The 24,123-nt window shown below is 39.8% G+C and overlaps 1 protein-coding gene across 2 annotated transcripts in view; it reads right to left on the bottom strand.

Moving 5' to 3' along the window:
- CTXND1 (cortexin domain containing 1) overlaps nt 1-23,879 on the bottom strand; it is a 36,441-nt gene extending 12,562 nt beyond the window's left edge. Inside the window, exon 1 of one of the 2 annotated variants that reach the window (XM_054078213.1) lies at nt 23,376-23,879. The gene's annotated coding sequence lies outside the window, so the exon portion shown is untranslated. Of the gene's footprint in view, nt 1-23,103; nt 23,346-23,375 lie in introns of those variants that run through there. The other variant, XM_054078215.1, reaches the window with a different exon arrangement.
- Nucleotides 23,880-24,123: the final 244 nt, after the last annotated feature.

Genomic DNA, 24,123 nt, shown 5'->3' with positions numbered 1-24,123 from the left:
AGATAAACTATATTTTCAGCTGTCTCCCAGTCGGGATGGATTGCATTTTCCTTCAGAGAGAGGCCAGATGATTTTTATTACAAATGAACAAAAACCTTGAGGCAGGACATGCATTACATTTCCATGACAGCACTGGCAGGCATGAAGGATCCTGATAAGAAATTTGAGGGTAATTGAACTCCAGTTTCCAGCTCTGCGGGTAGTTAACAAACATAGCGGCCTCCAAATTCTGTGTGTCACCAAGTGAGGCTGGGTGGAAGGATAAATGGCCCATTGCTCAGAAGAGCGAGGATCAGTTAAGATCCTGACTCTACGGCCCGGAAGTTCATGGTCTCTGTCTCTTGTCCTTCACAGGACGTGTGGGCTTTATCTGTACTAGTAAATCAAAAGTGTCCAATGCTAGATTTTGGCATTGAGGCTGACTGGCAAAGAACAGCCCATGCAAATGGTATTAAACTCGCTTGACCTCTGTGACAGATCATTATGCCATGATGTGGTTACATAGATGGATGACAAAGCAAACTTGTAAACTTGGAGTATCTTCTAGTTGCAGAAATATATTTATGAGGAGTGCCAGAGAGATGGGTGCAAAATGCAGTTTGTGTTTAATCAAAGACAAAGAACAGTCAAAAATGATCTCTGGGAATGGTAAAGTAATTGGCCACTTTCTGAATGGGCTTTAGAATACTGATAAAATGACCACCAGCACAGTCTGGCATTGAAGTCTGTCCAAGTGGTGAAAAGTCACCTAATGGCTCTTACCCTGCTCTCTTTTGTGGGGTGTGTTCCCTGGATCACCCCAAACCTGCAGTCTTTGGGCACCCATACCCTGGGAGGCTGCTGCAAGCTAGACAGTAACACAGCATCCCTGAATCAGGCTCGATCTGTGCTAGCGATGGCTTTGGCCGTAGCTTTGTTTGTGCTTTGGATTTTGGGGGTGGTTAATGCCTTTCCATTCCCTCCTTCCCTCTCATCCCAATCTATATTGATGGTATTACCAAGTACCACCCAAAGCCTGAATTTTGTCTGTGTTTCTACATGTTTTTTTGTGATTGTGCTCTAAGTACATGTGCAACCATTTCATTACATGAAGAGAGGTCTTTTCCTCAGCTGGAAGTTCATTGACTATTCTATAAAACTTGTAGTCAGAGCCACTCTTTAATTAGGAGTTTACTGAAAGAAGCTTTGATTCCAGCCATGTATTACAGACTGATGTTTTTCTCTTTGTTGCTGCAGCAGATTATTAGAAGTGTCATCGTTGATTAAAAAATTGTGTGCAATTACATTCTCCACGTCTTCAGCTAGATCAGTACCTTGTCAGTGGGTCATTGGGAATCAGATTGCCAGAACCTTTGTACATGTTCAATTTATAAAAGTCTGTGTTTCTGGCACAGTACCCGACAATCCTATACAGACAATACCTTATTAATGCGCTATTAGCCTCAAGGAACATTTTTAAGCGAACCTAATGTACGGAGAGCGACAAGAGCTTGCCTGAACCAACTCAGCAGTTTGAAAGGTTTGTTTTCTCTCTTGCAGGGATCGCACTAACTTCTGAATGTGCTCAAATGTCCCAAGTTTAAATGCTGGTTTTCCCCTCCTAGCTATTATTTGGTTTATTGTTTTGGTTTCTGGTGGGCTAGAATCATTCTAGTTTGAAAGCAGATCATTGCTGAGGAGCAAATACCTTCTATTAGGGAGTTCTGTTTAGAACAACTGAAATGGTCAAAGGGGATGATTTACAAGTGCCTGAAGAAGATGGGATGCTTCAGTCTCGGGGAAAAGGTGGCTGAGGAAAAAATATGTTTGGCAGAACAGTTTCCTTCTAACTAAAAAAGTTCACTGGTTTCCAAAACAGGGAAACTTGGGGGTGTTCAGTGGAACTAGTAGGAAATCGGCTTGAAAGAGACAAAAGCACTTCTTTATTGAGCAAGCAGTGACTTTTGGAAAGTTGTTGCCACAGGAGACTGGAGGTGGTACCAGCAGGATCAAAAGGGGTTGGATGAGTTGTGGACCACAGGAATAGATGCTGAAAGCACTAAGCAGAGGTCTTCCCCATAATGCCCCCAATACCACAGTTGTAGATATTTTTTGAGGATGAACTGCCAAATGTGGCCAGGCTTACGTGATATCCCTAATAAGCATTTCCTCTTGACTCTACTGAAGACAATACTGGGCTGTACGGACAGCTCGTCTGACCCTATGGTCTTATTTCTTTGATTGCTGACACTTTCAGGCTGACTCCTGGAAACTCCCCATTAACAAAAGAGTAAATATTAAAGGTCTGATCCAATTTCAGCTTCAATCCCTATTTATAGCTTTAATATAGCTCTAATACTTTTAAAAGTATCTTTGCTTCTAGCTTAACTCCATCTCTTTATGTTTACATATTCAGTACAATAATGAGATTCCTCAAAAGCTTTTCATGCATGAAAGAAAACTAAGCTCAAACGGCTCAGTCCTATGAATAATAAGGTGAGATGTGTCCCAGTGGGTCTCTGCCTGCCCCCTGACTGGTAGTTTTTTATTTATTGTCACAGGTTCTTTTAACGTCTATGCTCTCAGGGGTTTCGTTAATTGCAAATGCAGGCAATGAAGGCTGGCTGCCTTGCAGAACACTTGACTTTGGGCCAGAAACAAGTACACATCTAGCATTAGAAATTACATCCCCAGATCAGTGTCCTGAAACACAGAATTACCTTTGAACATCATCTCTCCAGACGCATAAATCACTACAAAGCATCCAGCCAACAATCTTTACAACTATGCAGGGAGCAAGATATGAGGATGCTATTAGGATTAACTAAATTTTCTTACCTTTTTTGGTGTACTTTTACATTAAGATTTATGTTAGGATAGGAGCCAACAGGGCTGTAGTCATATCTCAATACAGAGCTTGCCTTTTTCTCAGGTGAATTTTCATATATGTGCAAACGCAGATCTGAAATTGTTTTTTGGACTAAGTGTTCTCTCCTTCCCCTTGGATTGTTTTCCCTACAAGGTCTTCTAGATGATTCTTGTCCTATGGTAAGGAATGACTCCAGATCTTCCACAGGTTCAATATGCTACAGCTAAACCCAGGAACATCTGGAAGGACAGAACATTCAGCTCCAAAGCAGCACTTGCTCTTCTGTCGCTCAGCTGCAGTTCTACCTGGTGTTATTCCATCAGTGCTGGGTTCAGAAGCTACTCAGCTACTCCTCCTCTTGTGCCTGCAACAGTCAGGTTTCTTAAAAAAGGGATTTGGATGGAGGAGGCAAAGAGTGAAGGGGCAGAAAGAGCCTTTGGCTCCATCGTAGTTCAGCATGGATCTTCTCTTAGAAGGTGAACAAGAGCAACTGGTTTTCACCAGTTTTGTAGTGTTTCTGACATTACCCGACTCACAGAAATAACGCAGCCTGTGAACTCCTCTGTCTCTGCAGATTAACACAAGGAATTATCTGGTTGCTGTGACTGAGAGAAAATGGTTTCCTCTTGGAAACTTGATCATTTTCCTTTAGGTGTTTTTTTTTGTTCTGCATTGACATAAAAATGAGATTTCTGCATGCGTACAGCCTGGGTGGTAAAGGTGTGTGAGATGCTCACGTTGCGCGGTGGGAGCTAACACAGACCACAGGGATTCTCTTTGGCAGGACAAGGCAAGGAGCCTGGCTCTGCTTCAAGCTGGCTATTTGGAGCAGGACTGTTTGAGCCACCTGGAACGGGGAGGAACAGGTCTGAATTTCAGCAGAATTTGGGTGAATACATCTAAAGGAAGGCAAATAAAATCCTATGATCTCTTCTGTTGTTCTAAATAAGTTGAAAGTAATTATGAACTAAGAGTAACGTATTAAGCAAAGATACAAGGCAGCTTCTTTAAATAACAGAATGCTCCAACGCTGCCCCACAGTCTGTGAGTCGGATCAGTGCCTGACAGGGCTGTGCTTTCCATTCAAGCACGCTCTGCAAATTGAAGTTTGCAAATTGAAATTTACTCAAGCAACTCCATCCATTTACATGACAAAACAAACTGCGCTCACAGCTTTTGAGGTGAGGGAGCAGCAATGAAAGGTAGTTTGAGACTGCCATAAAATTTAGTTCTTATGAGGACACCAAACCCTAAAGTAGGAAAGACATATATTAACTGGTTGCTAAAGAAGATGGAGTGTAGGAAGGAGGTTGGAGAGGCTTCTCACAGCCTGATGCATGTAATGTTACCAAGGTCAGCACTCCTGTAGTGATATCCTGAGCAAATAACGAGGCTCATATGGCAGAGCTGCCTATAGCATCTTTCCTGGCTCAAATGAACATTGCAACTGCAAACCATTCAAAAGCAGTGAGATATATAGCACTGAGCTAGAAAATAGTGCTCTCTGGGCATGTTAAAATATGATCTTCACACTACCTGTCTTCAAATGACTTTTTCGTAACAGAGAGTAATGTTTGACTTGTGTTTACTTGACTGCAGGCACCCTTGAACTAAATTAGTTCTGTAAACATTGGACTGGCAGTGGGCAGGTTGATTTCTAGAGAAATTCTTTCAATAATGAAATGCCTCATAAAAACTGCATTGACTTCAACCAGGCAGACTGTGGGCAGCTAGAAACTTCTGACTGCGTCACTCTAACCCAGAACTTTTGGGCTAACCAAAATATAAATGCCTGACAAACCTCGTCATCTTTTTGGCAAATGTCCCCCACGAGCCGGAAAATAAAGGGCAACAGTATTCACATGGACATCTGGTCAGTCAGGTCGGAGGAGAGAGAGACTCCATGTGATATTCAGCCTGAGTAAAGTTTGTGCTTCCAAGACACTCACGTGAAACCAGTGGGCCATATAGGTTGACTGCCTGCGCTTGGCATTTTCCATAGTATGCAGTGACATGATGAGCATAAACTTAAGCCCTCCTCCCCCTCAAATGTTTTGTTTTTATTTTCAAGTGGCACAGAGTGACTCAATACTGACTGTGTATTGAGCAAGATAGCGGGTTTTGTGCATGGCTGGGTGGGTCCGTCTGTCTGAAGGGCACCAACATGACGTCTTCCGAGATCTTCACAAAACCAGGTGCGAGGGCTGAGCAGTCTCAGAAAACCTGTCTTTCTCTCTGAGGAAAGCCTTTGTGCCAGAAAGGATGCTCTAACTGGAACGCTGCGTTCCCAAGCCAACTTCCCCTTGGTATCACCTCCCCTTCTCTGCCAACTAATAAAAATCTCATTTACTCAATGGGAAGTCCAAGCAGAGTTTTGACTTTGAAAAAGAAGTGCCAGCAATTATCTTATATTTGACATCACCAATTCTATTCATATGCAATTTTTAGTAGGAAGTATTTACATATTATTGTAGCAGTGTAAAAAATCTAAGCTTGACCACAAAAAAATGGTGTTCAAATTATTCCTTTGACATCTACTGAAGGTATAGTTCAAAGTGACAAGTCTTCACTGAAGTCTTCAGTCCGGATAGGCTGCTTTTTCCCAGCTTAAAACTTCTGAGTAAGCTTGTGAAGTAGTTTCCTGAATGCCACATTGTTGTGGGTTTTTTTCCCCTTGGTGACCTGCTGCAGTGAATACTAATTAAAGCATTTGCCAGGTTTCTAATAAATATAACCTTGAATGTGTATTAGCAATCTAACAGTGCGGTGTAGCTAGGCTGTGCATATCTGTCCATCAAATGACAACGTAAGTGCAGTGGTTAGGAACGAATGCAGATCTGTTTTTAAGAAAATTAGGACGTCCTTACTACACACCACTCTGGTGTTTGTATCGGCCCGTTATGCTGTAGGGACTCCCCTCCATTCCTTTCTAATTTTAGGGAGTTCTCATGTGTTGCCCTAAATTCCAGATATGGTTTATCAGTTGTTGAAATGATTTACAAAGACATTTCAGTCACTGGAGTCAGATGCGTTTCAAAGCACAGTAACTTTTTCCTCCTTCAAGTTTTGCTTCTTCCGTTGCAAGTGTGATAGTTTGCTATTTGTGTATGTTTAGGAAAATTCCTTCACTCAGCATCTGAACTTTTTACTCTACTCCTCATCTGTTGGATAATTAATAGTCTCATAGATGTGTTCTGTTATAGAAAGTTACTCTAAAATCCATCTTCCTCTCCTGTCCCGCTACATCTTTTTGGGTTTTTTTTTAAGCTTGAGAAGCAAGATTGCTTTTCTAACCCCAAAAACTCAGCCAGGAAACTGAATCTAGGTTCTTTCCTACCTCATGAATCACCATCCTGGAAATGACTCTGTGCTGGAACTTGGAGCAGCCTGGTAGTTCAGGAGGCAGGAGACATTCCAGCTCCCCCACACGCCCTGGCCTTGCATATGGCATTGCTGCATTGCTACTGGATATAAAAAGCCTACAGAATCTTTTTCAGTCAGGAAGCAGCTGGGACTGTGAATGCAGACGAGAAGCAGTCTTAATTCGCTTGAGTGATAAGAGGTCAATAGGAAATGAATATTATTTTCTTGTCCATAATTGCATTCTAAATACATAAGTAGACATTGGTAACCATGTGCTAAAAGGTCCAACTGTTCTTAGTTGATTAAAATAGCTTCTGAAGACTGTTCCCATTAAGGATTTAACATGACATAGTGTAATGCCATAGCACCAGGGATGGGTTTGCTGTTAGCTATGGCTCTCTTCTCTGGATCCGACAGCTTCGAATTCTTATGGCTTTCCACAAGTCAGACACTATCACTTGGTACTGGCAGTCACCTGCCTCTGCCCCACTAACCTCAACAGCAATGTGTCTGAGGTCTTTAGAGCAAAAACCCCGCTGTCTCACAGGTGAGCTGAAGGAGTCCAGTGCTTATATGAAGTTCAGCTGCTAGAAAGAGGTAGAGGTTAGTGGTCAGACACGCTGAATTGAGGGTATTGTGTCCAGGTGATCTTTCTTTTTTAATCCTTTCCAAATTTCACCTGATGCCAAATTTCTGGTATAAAAATATTCTGTTGTTTCACCTCAGTCAAAAGAGTTAAGAAACTTCTCCCTTAATAACCCGGAGTAAGTCTGGGAATGACCACAAGGAGGAGTGTGCTGGCAAGCTCCAGGGGTGTCACTATGAAGGGGAGAGTGATGGAGAGTTTGGGATGGACAAGTGGAAATAATCCCTTATCCCAGGTCAGTAAGGTGAGGAAGGACATGTTTGGGTGTATCCCAGTAATAGTGCATTGAGTTATAGAAGCATGGAGATAGGAATTGAGTTTCTCTTCTGTGGGATCTTCAGACCTGGGATCTGTTCTGATGCAAGCCTGACTTATCTTTCCTTTCTCAGAGAGGGAAACAAAAAAGTTCATATCTCCCTGTAAGATGAAACAGTATAATCAAGGTTCTGTTTTCTCTGCCTGTGAATGGAAGATTCTAGGAAAAGTAATTTTCTGTAGAGTCCTAGAATGAAAATATTATTTATATTACTGTTGTCATGAAGGCTTTGTTCTCTGGCCAGAGAATGAGAAGTGCACTTCTGAAGTGCCTTGAACTTGGCTGTAGTACAGGTTGCTCAATATTAATTAAAATAATAACAGCATAATCATCATGGCAATACCAGCACAGTGTTTTATCCCACCACCTTTATACAGACTAAATAAATTGCTGACTTAATAATTTTCCATGAAGTAGTATGGCAGCTGCTCCAGTTTATTGACATGCAGGCAGACAACAGAGTCCTGGCAGAACCTTAGCATTTGAAAGGCAGCATCTCTGGGCTTTGTCTTTAAATGGCAGAGCATTAAATCATACAATCCATGTAGCTGTAGGCTGCCTCGGATGTGTCTTATGTTAACCTGTTGTCAAAATAAACTTGATTTCCAAGTATGCAAGAGTCAGGCAGATATTTTAATTTTAGATCACTTCTCTAAATGCAATTTTCACTGAAGCGTTTAAACCCACGCCTAACTTTAACTGCGTACTTGGGGCAGCCATAAGAAGTAAAGCATTAAAGCCAAGTTGACTGACTGCATTTAGGTTCTCGGATTCTTTCAGACTTAAATGAATGAAACAGAGATTCCTATGAAGGATTTAGGAGCTGTATTCCTATGCCTTTGACTTTTAACCTAAGTCTAAGTAATACGATCAGATTTAAACACACAGTCTAAGTATTCATGCGTTCCGCTGAATGTTATACAGGATATCCTGTACATCACAGTCTCTGTACAAGATCTGGAAATTCTCTTTCCAATCTTCACCTCTAATTTTGAATGGTAAGGAAGAAAATCGAAGCATTGCTGATTACAAGTAGGAAGGAACTTTCCAACTTTAGAAATTTATGCATTTATCTGAAATCCTTCCTGAATTCGGATTATTTCCTCATATATCAAGGAACAGTAGCTATCTCCTTCCTATAGGTCAATGTGCATGCATTAATTTAAATCCATGTGACAAATTACATCAGACTGAGCTGAAAAAACAAATCACGAGTCTATGCTGACCAGGCATATTTGTAAAAAATGGCTAGAAATAACTTGCTTATTAAATTAATACAAAGCCTTTGACATTATAAGTGCTTCAGACTAACATCCAGACGGCTGGTAAAATGGAAGTTTGTTATCCTGAGTATTAAATGGGGGGAAGGTCAGAGAAATTAATTAAGCAAATATATAGTTAGTCTGACCTAGCAGTCATTAGAAAAATCAGAACAACGGGCACTTGTCTTGCAGGACAAAAAACATTACTCTTTAAGGAAATATTAAAGAAAGGGGTACATGGACCAAGTAGACTGAAATCTGTTTTGGAGGGCTTTTCTTCCTAGTACAGAACCTTTTCAGAGCACTTTATTTACAAATGTTGGACTTTTCCATTTTGTAACTGAATCCAGTCCCACACGTACTGAGACTGTGGCTTCATATAATCACTTTTGTAGCATTTTCCCCAAACAACAGCTAGATTTTGCACACCTGATCTTATTGCACAACTATGACAGCAAGAGTTACTGTGCCAAAAAAAGAACTCCTTGCAAGAAGACATTGGCCAGAGTTAAAACAAGCAGATTAGTGTTCCATTTTAAATTTTGATCTGTGGTGAAATTAATAAACGATAAAAACAGCCTTAGATCCTAGAACGTGCTGAAATTCATGACTGGAAGTTCTATCACAGTCAGGACTCAGAGGACTACACAGGCTGGGAATCATCCTTTAAAAATGTGGAGTTCTATGTTCTTATTTGGGAGACATGCAGTAAATAACATCAATACCAATGGACTTGCGTATTTGTTTTCAGCTTTATTTTGTTTGCCAATGAGATGTTACTGCCAGCTTCAATCATGTAGGTTCATGTCTATAGTGTCTCTGAGCTCTTTTCAGGAATGGCAGCAATCGAGTCCATGTTTCTTAAAGTCTACTATTCCACTTTTGTTTATTGTATTGCAGCCTGGTTTTAGATCAATGAATGACTTCTATGATTAACCGACCGCTATTGGTAACTGCTGTTAGATGCTTCAAGTAGCAACCTTTTAAGAAGAAAAACTACTTCAATTTCAGATTCATTTGCTTATACCCTAAACTTTGCAGGATTCTATTTGTATAGATAGAGTTTGCCTAATGCTGCGCTTGGTGGCGATAATACAACCCAGGAGTATTTCACCGGAGCACCAAACACTAGACAGGAATAAAACTTTGTTCTTCATTCCTGATATGGTTTAGTTGTAGATAAATTCATCTCCCATAACAGTATACACTTTGGTTTGTTCCCCATGCATTCTGCTTCAGTAGTTCACTTCCCGTTACTTTTATTTTATGCTGGCGTAAACCTACGGTAAGACAGTGCTGCACAAACTTTATAACCTCAAGGAATTATTTGGGACACGGTGAACTAGGCATAATTCTGTCCTCATTTATTCCTATAAACAACAAAGTCCATAAATCATCTTCCATCTCCTTTGGCATGCAGTGGCACTCGTGAAAATGCTATGCAGGACTCTCCATCATGCAAATGCGGGCTGGGACCTTGTGGCCAGTTAAGTCAGCAGTGCAAGATTTGCTTCCAGACAGCAAGCAGAGAAAAACACGAGAGTAAATCTTGATTCCTCCTTCCTTTCTTGATTTTTTTTTCTATGTGTGTATATATATTATACAAATATAAAACCCCAAACCACACAAAACAACGCATGGACCTACTGGAGCATCTATCTATGGGTTTCCCTTTACTTAGAAACAGCCTTTTCCACATTTCACACCTTCTGATCTTAGTGAATTTTATTAATTGCATTTTAAATTACAGGAGAACTGAGCTGTGTGAGGGCTCTTTTTTTTTTTTTTGTTAAAAGAGAAAATCTTCTCTTTAAGGGTTTGACTCTGGATACATAAGTGAGTCTCCATTCTGTCTGGAAGTGTCCACAGCTATATAAAGTGTCAAAAAAAAAAGGGGGGGAAAAAAAGAGTATTCTGATTTTGTAAGTTTTTGTGGTTATTTTGGTTATTTATTTATTATAAATGTAGATGACTATCTGGAGAATCCTCTGGAAGGCCTTGAGTTCTGTATACAAACTCAGCTGAAATTTTCAGCAGTGGCCTAAATTTCTTGCCTTAGGTTGGTCTGCGGTGTCATCACAGAGAGCACACGTGTATCTTGACATTAGGTGCCATGCTCCAGCAAGAAGAGCTCCTACTGTCCTGTCAAAGGACATTATCTGTAACACGTAGGGAAGACAATTACCCTCCTCCTGCCAGCACTCAGAAAGCTTAAACTGCAAGCTATAATATTTAGCTATGAACATGGCAAATTAGGTGAGAAGGGTATTGTATTGCTGTGAACGCTCTTTGGAAATGTTGAGGCATATTAAAATACTTCGATGCCATTTAATGAATAATAAAATATCTATTATTTCTATGCCACTCAAGCAGGGCAAACAATATTGGCTTTCATAGAACTATGCCAGCAACCACTATTCAGCAAACAGAAGCTGATTGTGGCCGGAGTCAAACTATTTTCTTTAGCGCCATCTTCTCATTACAGCTTCCTCTTTGCAAAGGAGAATTGTGGTTTTCCCCTCTCTGCATTCACTTGTACTTCCTTGCTTTTTTTAGTTTCAGCAACTGGAAACTATTTTTTCACCCTCTTCTTTTTTTTTTTTTTTGGTAATCTGTTGAGAAAGTGCTCTTATTACTTCACAAATTCCTTATCTAAACAGTAACCAGCAAAGACTTTGAGTGGTGATTTTCACAGCATCCTTTCAGAGTCCCTGTAGTTGTTCTGCTGTACAAGCAAATGTGGCGTGTTTTTGAGAAGGATTGAAAGTAAATTTCCCCAGAATTTTTCTTCTGTGCTCGCACTAGTCTCATGTTTTTAAATGGTAGCTTTCCAGAAAGTTAGTGAGATCTAAAAAAGACATTTGTGGAATTATCTGTTCTATTTTGAAGACACAGTTGTTATTCATTCAAATGCATTCTCACTTGCTAGATGTGCTTTTACTAGATCTTTCCTAATTCTTTAATCCCCTGTATGCCAGTTTGTTTATGGGCTTATCGAATGACAGGTTAATCAAATACAAGTTTACATTAGCGATTGCCATGTGGAGGAAAAAGAAAATGTAAATACAACCAGAAGAAACTGTAAGAATAGAAATCAGAAAATATGTCTAGAAGTAGAGTTCATTCTTTGTGTTCAGTTCTTCAGATCATAGGAGGAGAGGGTAACTCCTTGAGACAATCTTACAAAGAGATCACATGGAAAAAAACCAATGGTTAACCCATGTGTTAAATGAGAAAATCCAAAAACTTGTAGAAACTTGACTGTCCCCCTTCCTTTTTCCCTCTGACATAAGGTTATAGTTAGAGCATTTACTGATTTTTATTTCAGGGTAATACAAATATGGGAAAAAAAACGCTGAGACTATGACCAAGAGAGCCTAATTCTGATTTTACTTATCCTGCTAAGTTCTGGATTAGCGCTAGGTTCCCTCACCTCTACGTGTTCGGTCTTCTGAGTTTATCGCTTGCTTAAAAATTCTCTTTGATTCGACTTTCAAGGTGAGAAATATGCTTAACAGCAGCAGTGACAGGGCACTGCACATGGAAGAACTGGCACAGGCATCTGAAGCCTTCTTTGCAGCTGTTACTGCTTTCTGATCTCTCTTATAGAAGCATTTTGCAAAAATCCATTATTTTTGAAAGAAATGCATTAATAATGGAGGAAAACCAAAAATTTAGAATAGAGAGACGACGTTTGCTGAGATGAAGTAAGGTGGAGATATTAAATAATAGATCACGTACAGTAAAGGTTGAAAATTAGTCTAATCACTCAAAAAAATTTTGAAGGAACAGCTATTCTTGTTTCCCCCGATGGTTACTAATCTGTTTTATGGCTTAAACTCCTCTGAAAAATGCTGAATTTCTCCATGCAGAAGATCTTCCAGATATTTCAGAAAAGTGTGTAATAAAATTAATGTCTGCTTGTAATCGTATACCCTGCTGGTGTTCAAGGAGCCTCTTCTTTCAGGATAACTAATGAATTTAATAGAGCTAGTGGAGAAACTTTTCTTTTCCTGATCAAACTTATTAAATTTTCCACAAATTCGATGGGCAAGAAGCTATGTTGGATCACCTGATGAAGAGGGGGAAAAAAGATGATGAGGAAAACATAAGAGCAGAGGAGCTGCAGCTCTAGTTTTGTGCATTAGAAGAACTCCTTCCAGCACAGCCCCTTCCTCTCTGAAGAATGAGGCACTTTGGTGGTACTGCTCTAGCTCCGGGGTGAGGTGCTCCTGAGTTTCGTTTGCTCGAATGAGACTTGGCATATCGATGGGCTGAAAACTTTTCAACTGTGTTTAGATTTCCAGTTTAAATTGCTTATTTTTCATCTTACACAAATTCTATACACAGAGATAGACTTAATAACCAAACCCCCTCTATTGGTTAGCATGTACTAAAAAAAATGGTTGTTTTGTTTACAGAAAAAAAAAAGTCAAAAATACTTAATGTCATCTTTGAAAAAGACTTCTTTTCTCCAAGATTATCTGTTTAGAGTCAAAGTCAGGTTCTTGCAGAAAACATATTTGAAATACGTTACTAATTGTATTAGTCATTGTCAATGACCTCTGCCCAAAAAGACAATGATGGCAAAGTCCTTTGAGTGATTCCCAGGGTTTCTCTGTCTCTAGGATCACAGCCATGACACGGGAATTTGAGGTAGTGATTATTTCCTTGGGATTCTATTTTGGTGTAGTGGTAATGCAATAGGAAAATGATTTGTACTGGACATCACGTGTAGAGAGAGAGAGAATAAATCTTTCATGGCTTCTTTGAGATGATCAGAGCCTTGTGTTGCCTGATAGTCTTTGGGAAATGATTGCATCGTTGGCTTCATCGCTGGAATGAAGATTGCCTGTCCAATACAGTGGACTCTAAGGACTGTATTGCACCACTTGTCATGAGAAATCATTGATTTAAATCCTATTTTCCCTAGACCCAAAGCCAGTTTCCTGTAGCTGCTCCTTCATCTAATAGCTGTCCGCCTGCATATGCCCAGACATGAGCTTGTGGCAGGAACTGCTCCTTCCTGAGTCTCTGAACGCACCCGGGATGCCTCGGTCAGTGCCGCGGACGAGGCGCTGCTGTTACCTGCAGTTAACTCTGTTCGACTCTAAACAGCGACCTGCTGGTGTCATGAACCGTGTCATGAACCGTGTCCTGTTTCTAAGAAGCAGCTACCTAGAATTATCTGTTGTGTGATTTCTCAGGTAAGATTTCACAATGCCATCCAGGCCTTTTCAGGCTAGGCAGAGCCCTTTTGAGGATTCCTACACACCCCAAAACAAGGTCACTTTGGCACATCTCTAAACTCTGCCTTGGTATTTCACTGTCCTGGATGTGCACAGACTCTCAACGCCTTCCAGCCATGCAGTTCTGCATGCTGTTCATGCGCTTATCACTGTTAAATATCAAGGATATCCTTAGAACAATCCTAACTGTGGTGTAAACTGCTTTACATATCACAAACTTCGTGTAAGCAGATGTTACTTGCCAAGTGGAGGATGATAAAAAACCCTGTTTCTTGCTACACCTTCTAAAAAAGGAATAAAAAGTAGTAGGTGAGGTAGTACAGATTCCAGTTGTTTATTGTTTTTCGTTCTTTGTGGTGTGACTTGTTCCATCGCCTCTTGTTGTATTTACTAATGTCTAGCTTAAATTGTTAGTTAAGCAATCTCTCAATTTAACCAGAAGTTTTAACGTAGGAGCTTAAGGAGATTGCAGGAACTAATTTTCAGGAGAAAAGAAAGTTAAAAGCAGTGGATCTGACTCCTACAAAACCAAGGAAAAAACACCTTGTTTATACAGAGTATCCCATTCCTACTGAGTCCAGTAGATAAAATTCTGGTATAAGTGCCAGTGTAATTTCCTTCTTCACTATTAATTTTTAAAAACTGCTGTAGACATTAATTTTTTGCAGATGCTTGCTTAAGCTACAAATAGATCTCTATATGTAAATAAGAAAACGCGATGTTTTTCTTGCTGTGAGATGGAAAATCACTTGGAAAACCACTTGGAAAATTCTTCTGCACTGTGATCAAAATATCAGCAAAGTATTTGTGCGCTTCGGTGTTCCAAGGCGATGTTCCGAGTATGGTGCCAACTGTCATTGATTTCCATTTCTGAATGATTCCTTTTAAGAAGTGTTTCAGTTTGAACAACCTAAAGCAGGCATAATTATTCCCTTTCTTAACAATTCCATGCTAATTCTCTGACAACCATCCACGTAAAAGCTTTATCTTTGCTGGGTGGGTAGTAGGGAATGCAGAAAATCACTTTAGTGCAAAAACAGTGGGGTTTTTTGTATGTATATGTTTTCTGACAGTCTCTGAGACTCGCCTGCCCACCCAGAGGCTGTGGTATAAGCCACGCAGTATTGCTTAAGTCATACAGCTGGGAAGGATGGGCTTCAAGACCTCTACAAGTTCAGCTGGATCAGAGTTGGATCCGGGCTAAGCCTTTTGTGGCATAAAATGTCAATAATATATGCACCAACCTTGCCAAATCTCTCTCTGTCCTCTGCTTAGAAAGCATTGACTCCACAAAACCTCCTTTTAGATGCCAATTGCATTTCTTTACATTCCTGTGCTCCAGTCAGCATCCAAATAGACTCTACAGCAGCTTCTTATAGAGTCTGCTTCAAGTTCGCCAAGACTTTGAAGTACACTAGAAAGGCTCACGTTTCCTGGAGATGAAAATTTCTCTTTACCTCATTCACCTGAAAAAATGGCTTTCAAAGCTGTGTCACAGTTATTTCTAATGAAGCTCATGTTGATGTCTTTCAGTTATTACTATCACATAACACATAATATGGCAATAACTGCAGATAGGGTAGCAAACTTTTTATTAAAATCATACTTGCAGTATGGTAGGGTTATGTTTTCAAGACAGCAGGTAACCAAGGTAATGTGTCTTTAGAAGTTACTTCTTGTCAGCTGAGGCAGAATAATAGACTACCTATGAGCTCTCAGTCCATCTCAGAAAACCAAATAAGTTTAAACGGCTAAATCACAGACCATAAAAACGCTCAGCCTAGGTTGATTGCATCTGTGGTTCCTTTACACAGACAGTCTTTTAAACTTAAACTGTAACTTCAGTGAATTTTAACTAGGAAGAATTCATTGAGGTCCTCTGGCACCAAACTGCCCACTGGAGTCACTGGAGTACATAAATGGCTTTGAGGACAGTGTGTTTAGATGCACAGTTTAATTTTGAGTCCGTGGAACCAGATTGCTACAATAGCAGTGGAACTCAATGTTTTTAAAGAGCTAGACTGATCTTTTGTATTCAGAAGTGATGTGTAGGCTGAAAGGTTTCAGCTATGGCACATATAGCAGGTCCAGATGTTTGGAACCCAAGAAAATATCACTGAAGAGTTTGTTCGATGCTTGGTACCTTTATGCTTGAGCACTAGCCAGAAGAAAAAAAGCCTAGCAGTCAGTTCAGATGTTTTCTTATGAGCAAGCAACTGTTTGACTAAATACCTGAGAACATAACACCGCTTTTCGACCAAGATCCTAGCTGTAGAGGAACCAAAGGAGAGCTGTTCTGTTGACTAGGATGTGTTCTAATGGCATGGTTTAGCTCAATCTGTGTTGTATTTAATCTGTGCTTCCCCACCTGCAGGCAGGGGTAGGGAGCAGTGCTCATAAGGCACTGTTTCCCCAGGTCTTCAAGGTCAAGGGAGGAAACTCAGAGATACCACCTCTGTAGATGAGTAGTAAAAAAACCCAAACCAAATGAATAATGGGAAATCTTTGTGCTTTTTGTTTCATAAGAAACTTAGTATCTTCCTTTCATACTGTGGATAAAATCTACAAAAAAATGTACAGTTTGTGGGCTCCAGTTGCTCTCAAGCCTGTCTTAGCACCCCTTTTCATGGGCAGCTGGTGTAAACCTCGACGATGAACTCCAAGATTTGCATCTGTGTGCATGTCCGTGTAAAAAATCATATATAAAATGCTCTAGCTGTATTTTACTGTTATTCAACCGCTTCCATTATGGGCAGTGGTGATTTGTGCATTGATTGCTCTTCCTAACAGCTAGATGGTAGCCTTTTAAATCAGTGTAGTCACAGTATAGTTTTGGAAAGAAATACTAATATCAGCTGTTTCTGAGACTGCCTGCTGTACGAGTCTTGTCCAGTAAGTTTGAAATGAAGTGGTGTATAAATATACCCCATCCCTTAGTTGCAGCTGAATGGCCACCTGCTTTCATCAAGAGAGACAGGTATATCCAGCTGGGACCCATTCAGGTGGCACATTGCTTTTTCTCTTAAATTAAAGACAATAAATACTGTTTAAGGACACTTTCCTGTAGAATACACACTGCTTTCATTTCCTTTCCAAATCTTGATTTATTGGGGGGGGGGGTTTGCTTCTTTCAGAGATAGTTCTTCATTTGTGTGCACTTACTACTTCTACCAAAATCTCAGTTTTATGAGGAAGTATGAAGTAAATTCTGAGAAGAAGTCATATCCCTGTGCTGGTTTGCTCCAGTGGGCTACATTTTGAGATCTAAGAATGTCTAAAGGGCAGTTTAAATCAAATCCCAGTCTATAGAGTACTATACAAAACATTCTCCCCAGACACAGTATTTCTTCATAACTTATTCTGTGTACTGAAGTTATATTTGAAACCAAATTTTATTTGCGCTTGTATTGTGCTTTCATTTCTCTTTTAAAATATTATTTCCTTTGTTTCACACATAATTTAAATCAAATCACTATGAGAAAGCAGGCTGGCACTGAACTTCATTGTCTATGGCAATCTCTTTATAAATCTTTAATGTACTTGCAAGGACTCAGGCAAATAAAACCACTGATGAAAGGCTGGCTGTTTACACACAGGGTTGCTCACAAAGGCAAGTGTTTGCAAGGTCAGGATCTCTTACGCTCCTTTTTTACTGCACTGCGAGCAGAGTAAATTTCACAAACACGAGTCGTTTTAGTTAACCAAAAGTATTCTCAATATACCTTTCACAAAAGTCTCTTAGGTTCTGATCCAAAGTCAGTAGGAGTCTTGTCGTTGCGTTCTGTGGATACAGGATCAAGTCCCAAAGCAGAAGGCGGCTGGGGAAAAGCTCCTTTACAGATGTGATTATGGGTTAGATTTTTTCTTAACTTACTAGAATGTGATTACCAACCTGTTCCCATTCTCCAGGCAACTCTTAAAAGAGCTCATTACTGAGCTCTGGCAGAAGGGAAATGCTATGAAGCGACAGCAGGTGTTTTCTGAACAGGAGAATCTGCTTCTTTTCAGAAAATACCCATTGTGAACATGAGGATGAGAACTGTAAATGCTGTAATGGCGTGATGGAGTCTGAGTGGAGAGAGCACATCATCCTCTTTAACGTGCAGAGCAAAAACAGAACAGGAAAAGAGAAAGGAGAGATATTTCTGAATACTTTTGCAACTGAACAACGATTGGATCAGCTTTACTTGAGAATTTCCTTTCTGGCTGCCTTTTGCTTATAACTTGCAAAACTGCTATGAAGATATAGTGAACTCAGTAGCAGAATACAATCCAGAAAACAGTACTTTCTGGTTGTTTGCAGATGCAGACAGTAGACAATCCTTCAGGAATCCTAGGAATCCTAGGAAACATTCCTAGTGGCTGTAAGACACAAAGACAGGCATGTAAAATTGTAACAAAAAAAAAAAAAAGCAATGTTTTGTAAAATTCTCCTTCTAAATGTAGGACTTATCGAACTTTTAAACTTGTATAACTTTGATATACAGTGATGCTTTTGAAGCTCTGATGAGGTAATTGTGCAAGGATCTCAAATTCTTGTTTCTAAAATGCTCTCATATGCTTTTAGATGAAAGTGTTGAAGGATGAATCCTAAAAAATCCAAACAAAATGAAGAATAAAAGGAATGCAGTGTATTTTTTCAGAGCTCAGTTTTTTGGGGGTTATCAAAGTTTCATGACTCCGATTAGTTATGATTTGTCATTATTTGGATTTCTAATAATGGGTGACACTTTTCTGCCAAAATCTTGCCACGAAAAATTAGCTTCTTCAGTGTTGAAGGCTAAGGCTTTCTCTCATCCTTAGTCCCACTGTTTTTCATAGTCTCTGATGGGGTGTCTGGCTCATGGCTCCCACCAGGCTTTTGAAAAATCACTGCTAAAAGCAAGCAAGCACTGCTCAGCCACTCTGACATATTTTTATATGTTCCTTTCCCCTGATTTTACCCGTAAAGAAAGCACAAGGATTGCAAAACAGCTTAGGTAACCCCACTGACCAGATGCTCCATTTTGATAGTGGAGGCAAAAGGATCAACATGTTAAGACTCAGTGTGACAAACTGCTAATGCCTCCAAGTGTGGCAGAAAAAATGATCTATTACTATATCTCTCCCTGGATGAATCACGTTCACACTGAGGGCTGAATTTTAAACTAAGCTGCTGAAAATCCAGAACAATTCTGCAACATATGTTGTGTTATGGTTGTTTGGTAAGAAGTCATAGATACATCGGTGATGGTGACAGAGGGAGCAGGGGCTTGTATTTGAATATGGAAACAAAAATTGGATTGGTGACATTGGCTACTTTGGATGATTTTTATAATACAGACAAAACGTGTGATGCAGCGAATTCTCCAGTAATCATGAAATCAATCATACGGGGCAGGGAGAGAAAGGGGAGGCTTTTCCACCAGATAATTTAGATTCGCTCAAGCATGTGGCTCTTTACAGCCATCAGCACTGATTGAAAGTCTAAAGGAAAGCAATAAGAGAATACCTGTGATTTATCATAAAAAGAAATAAGTCTTTTTTCCTGTTTCCAAGAGAAGAAATGTGAGCATCTGGGTTTTCAGCAGCCTTCTGTCCTGTTTCCTCCTCTTTACCTCTGAACAAAGTACTGGCTGACACAGGGGATATGATGTTCCTCCTCTCTAGAAATCTCTGCAGCTGACTACTATGAATTCGGAATATCTGTGGATAGGACCCTCAGAGGCTTAGTCTCACTAGGGCTGGGTGAAATAGATTTGAAATTTAAATGCTAAAATCATACTGAGGAAAGGTAGACGTCTCTGCAGCCATTGTTCAAGCAAGCCCTTCTTCAGTTCACATGCTATTTCCTTTGTATTTATGTTCAAAAGGGATGGAAAGATCTTTAAAGATTCCAGGAACTAACTCTTGGAGATTCAAAAGCGAGCACGCAGCATTTGGAGTTTCCACCAGATAATTCATGAAAATCAGATATCTGATTTGCAGTCGGTCACTGATCATCAAGCTTATTAGGATACATACTTCCAATACCTTATTTTAAAGTTCAGTGTATTGAATTATCTTTCAAAAAGCCAGATGTCAGGATTCTTGCCTAAAGCTTTACAGAACAGGTGCATAAAGCGGAGGAATTTTGGACCGGTTCTTCTATATCTTCTGAAGGTCAAACTGCCTCACAGGAGCACTTTGAGGGTATATTGCAAAATGTAGAGTACAATTTTTCTAATGCTGCGTGGGTTTCGAGTGCATACCTGTACCTTTCGAACAGCATGTGGAAGATGCAACTACATTACTTTTGCACATACAGTTCAGGCAGCAGTACTTAGGAAGTACTCAATCTTAGTCCTTTAATCCTCCTTGAATACTACTGCACTGCTGCCTTAGGCACAGTAGGTTCTGGGGGTTTGTGTGGGTGTGTAAAGTGAAGAGAGTCAGTGTGGTAAAGAAAGTATTCTGAATTGTAGTTATTAGAGAGCATTAAGTGACGGCCCTTGGTAGGAAGTGATGGTAGCAAATAATAGCATATTAATTTTGCTGTTGTGAATAGATTGTCTAAGCATATATTTGAAATTTTTTTAAATTCCAATTCAGTTCAATCTTGATGCTTGCAGCAGATAAGTATAATAAAGATTCTAAGAGATTTGCTTTCATACATATGAATAAAATAATTATTATGCAGCATGTATAAGTAGTTGACACCGTGAGAAAGTCTACCCTTGAATAACAGGAAGGAAAGAAAACGTCCTTTCTTTTGTAGTCAAAGAAAGTATTGACTACATATGTGGCACATTTCGGACACCACTAGCTGTAAGATATTTTTCTTTATAAACATGACAGCTCTACTAAGCGTGGTAGAAAAAACTCTACTCTTGTACAAATACAGTTAAGCTTATCTGTTTGAGAACATGCTGAATGTCTTATCTTATAATGTAACATTGTCTGCACCATTGGTTCCCGGTGCAACTATGACACACTTTTTCACTGTGCTTTGAAATGGTGGAGCGTGTTCATCCACCCACTGTATATTCTCTTATACAGTTTTGTACTAAAAGTTTTGTCTCTAGTATTTAAATGACAAGATGGTGCAGAAATATTTCATATTGTAAGGAAACAGTGTTTCTTCAAGTGAAAAATTGGAAGAGATATAGTAACATGCATTAAAATAGTTTAGGTCACTACAAATGTTGAGCAACTACTGTTAATTAAATTGACTTGCAACTCATTACTGGCGATGTAAGTTAAAATCAGTAAACTTCCCTTTGCCTGTCTGTCTCTAAGACTGCAATGCAATAAAGTAAACTTGAGTTATGAAGAAAGGCACTTGCCAGGATTACTTAAGAGAGGGTGAATTGAAAACGTTTGTTTACTAAAATACTTATTCTAGACCATTGAGAAGTTAGATTTTATACCTAATGTTTTCCATTTTAAATTTGACATGGACAATATTATCTGGCAAATAATTCTAAGGTTCCAGTTGAGGAAACGCATTTTAATTAGAGGCTCAGCATTGCGTGAAGGCATAAAACTAGCTAGAATCTTTCTTTTTATCTTGTAATTTTCTTTATGAATCCAGTATCTTCCCAATACCTACTCTTATTTGCATTTCTTTTCCTCCCCCCACTTTGTTCCTTAGAGAAAATAATTTGAAAACAGTAGCTTGTTAAATTACCAGAGTTAGATTACCTAAAATTGTCTGACAATGTCATCAAAACTGCAAGTTGTGAGCACAGTCTAGTTACAGGTAAAATCCCTGCTATTTCCTCACAGTAGACACATCAATACTGGGCTTAAGTCTTATTCAGATCATATATGATCTAAATTCATTATTGGCTTTGCTGGACATATAAAGGAAGAAAATGGGAGCAGATGACACATTGATCATGAACCCATTACTGGAAAAATTGCACTGATCTTAGATTCAGGTCCTTCAATGAGAGCGACTATAACATCTACCAAGTGCTCATAAACAGAGAGGGAGAAGGCAATAGGGAGGAGGGGAGCAGATCAGACTCAAATGTGATTCAACCTCCTTGCAGATTTGTCCATCTTCAAAGCTGTACAGTTAATGAAGAATAATTATTGCTTATTATTTGCCCATTATCTTAATAATAACACTGTGTTTCGCAAGGATCCTCTTAGGCAAAAGGAGAAAATTCTCTTGGCTGCAGTGATGGAGGAAACAGCCCTTATCAGCGTCAGAGTATCAACCCCAAGGAGAAAAGTCTCTAAGATACGCATGTTGCATACGAGTGGAAAGGTGTGATAACTTCGAGGGTGTTTCTTGGTGTCATTGACTGTGTCTGGGACTAAACATTACATGCATATTTAGTAGCATCCCTGAAAAAACTCTTTCAGCAGAAACTGATATAAATTTATCTAATTTCTACGAATTATCCTTTCCAATAAGTAACACCACAAATTTTGCCCAAAAGTAGAATGGCAAAGTTAAATCAAAGAGGAAATATTTTCTTCATGTGAAGAAGTCCTATATGTTTTCCGACAGTTTACAATAACCAAATAAACCCCAACTTTTAAAGAAAAATTGAGTGGGAAAATTAAAACTGGCTTTCATTAGTGCTCCTTTACAAGAGGTTGATGGCTGTTTAATATTGACATTTGATTTAACAGCAGGAAAAGCATCCCTAACTTTTGCCATTGACGTGTACTGTGCTCTAAAAAATTTAGCATGCGTTGCCTTAAAGAGTTAAGAGTCATTGCCTGAAGCCCAAAATGGCAGGTTTTGTCAAAGCAGGCAGTTATTCTAAAGCCAGAGCATTGTAAGTCGCTGAGAAAGGTATATCAAGAAACCAAAGGAATGCAGCTTAGTATTAGTCCCTAAATTAACGGAACGAAACCTGCACAGTAATATTTGCTTTAAGTGCTTCAGTTTCTTTCAACGGCATGCAATTATTACTCAAACTTTATTTTTTGCAAACACTTTCAAACTATGTAAAAATCCCTTCTCTTATAAGCCAAACTTTAAATGATGCTTTCCTTCCCCTACCCGGTACGAACAGAAAGCTGCTACTGCAGCGTACATAAAGGGAACGTTTGGATCTGAAGAAAAGCACAGCTATGCTATGATAAAGTACTGCTTATAAACATTTATCTACCAAAGAAAGCACCTGCAATTTCAGACCATATTGAAGTATCTCCTTCAAACCAGAAATTAGCCATATCTGCTGAAGTCAAATGAAAGTACTCTTTATCATCAAGGCACTCATTCACACGGTTGCAAGCTACGATTTATCATTATCCAAAGGCACGGTCCCTATAAATCCAGCATTAGTCTAATAACACAGCAAACAGTTTACACCCAAGCATAGGGAATTCTGCTGTATAATTAAGAGAAAGCACACAAATGTATGCTGACGTTAAGTTATTAAGCAACATCTCTGTTTAAACACTGTTAAACATGACCGTAGAAAAAAGCTACGAACCTAACAGTACACAGTTCAGCACAGGACCGTACAGCAAGCGCTCCCCTGCAACACGCACGCAGCCACACAATGCAAAATTATTCAGTTGGTGTCACTGCATATCGGCTCGATTCTCTCACTTCATTTAGAAACAACAACAACAACAAAAAATCATGCAGCTGTGACACTGTTCCCGGACTGGAGGTTTCCTCTCTCCCAGCAAAAGCTGCAAGGCTTCAGCTCCTGATTAACCCAAGGAAACCAGTGCCTGCTGCAATATCCGAGTCACTTACTGCATTGCTTTTCAGCGGAACGAAAGTGGCCGCTCTTCCCGGGCACACATGGCTCTCAGCCGGAGGGGTTCTCTATTCAGCACAATTCAGCTCCAAAGTCTCTGCATGTGGAGGGTAATTGCCTGTGCTCTGAACGGGGGTTTTCTGGCTGCAGTGACTGCTCACCCTATCCATTGCCTCTGGTGTATGCTAAGTAAGCAATCCCCCGGGTCTTCATGAGGAAAGGATGAAGAGTCACAGCTTTGGAGAGCAGATAAGGAGTTCTGCCGAAAGCCTCTGTGCTTCCATGGCATTTTAAAGGCGAAGGGGCTGGGGATGCCTTCGTCTTGCCTCATAGTCCTTTTAATAGTGCAAGTTGTTGTATTCTGTAACTTGCAGTCAAATTTGCAGCCAAATGCTATGTTTTAGGTTTCAGAGAGATCTTGAGTTTACGTTACCATTTCAAGCCCCAATGTATTTTTAACCGATGTGGAACAAACTCTTTCAATTGAACGTAATCTTCTATTTTTCAGAAGTACAAGTGAAGGGGAGGGGTTTCCCAGCTCTGAAACGGACTGTACCAGCATTGCTTATACAAAGGGTACAATCAAAATGCCAGCAGCCTAAAACTTTACGGATTAACATCCCAGATTTAACATGCCCCAAGCACTGTTCTAGTCCTGAAGGAGGGACTGTCTCCCTTGTTCATTGTCTGCAGGAAGGGTGTCTGTCTGTGGATGGTGGGGGACTGGTCCTACAGTTTGCTGAT

This window comes from Cuculus canorus, chromosome 12 (assembly GCF_017976375.1).
Source record: "Cuculus canorus isolate bCucCan1 chromosome 12, bCucCan1.pri, whole genome shotgun sequence".
In the NCBI taxonomy this organism is placed as follows: Eukaryota; Metazoa; Chordata; class Aves; order Cuculiformes; family Cuculidae; genus Cuculus; species Cuculus canorus.
Note: the sequence above shows the minus strand (reverse complement) of the source record. Positions and strands in the feature narration are given on the sequence as shown.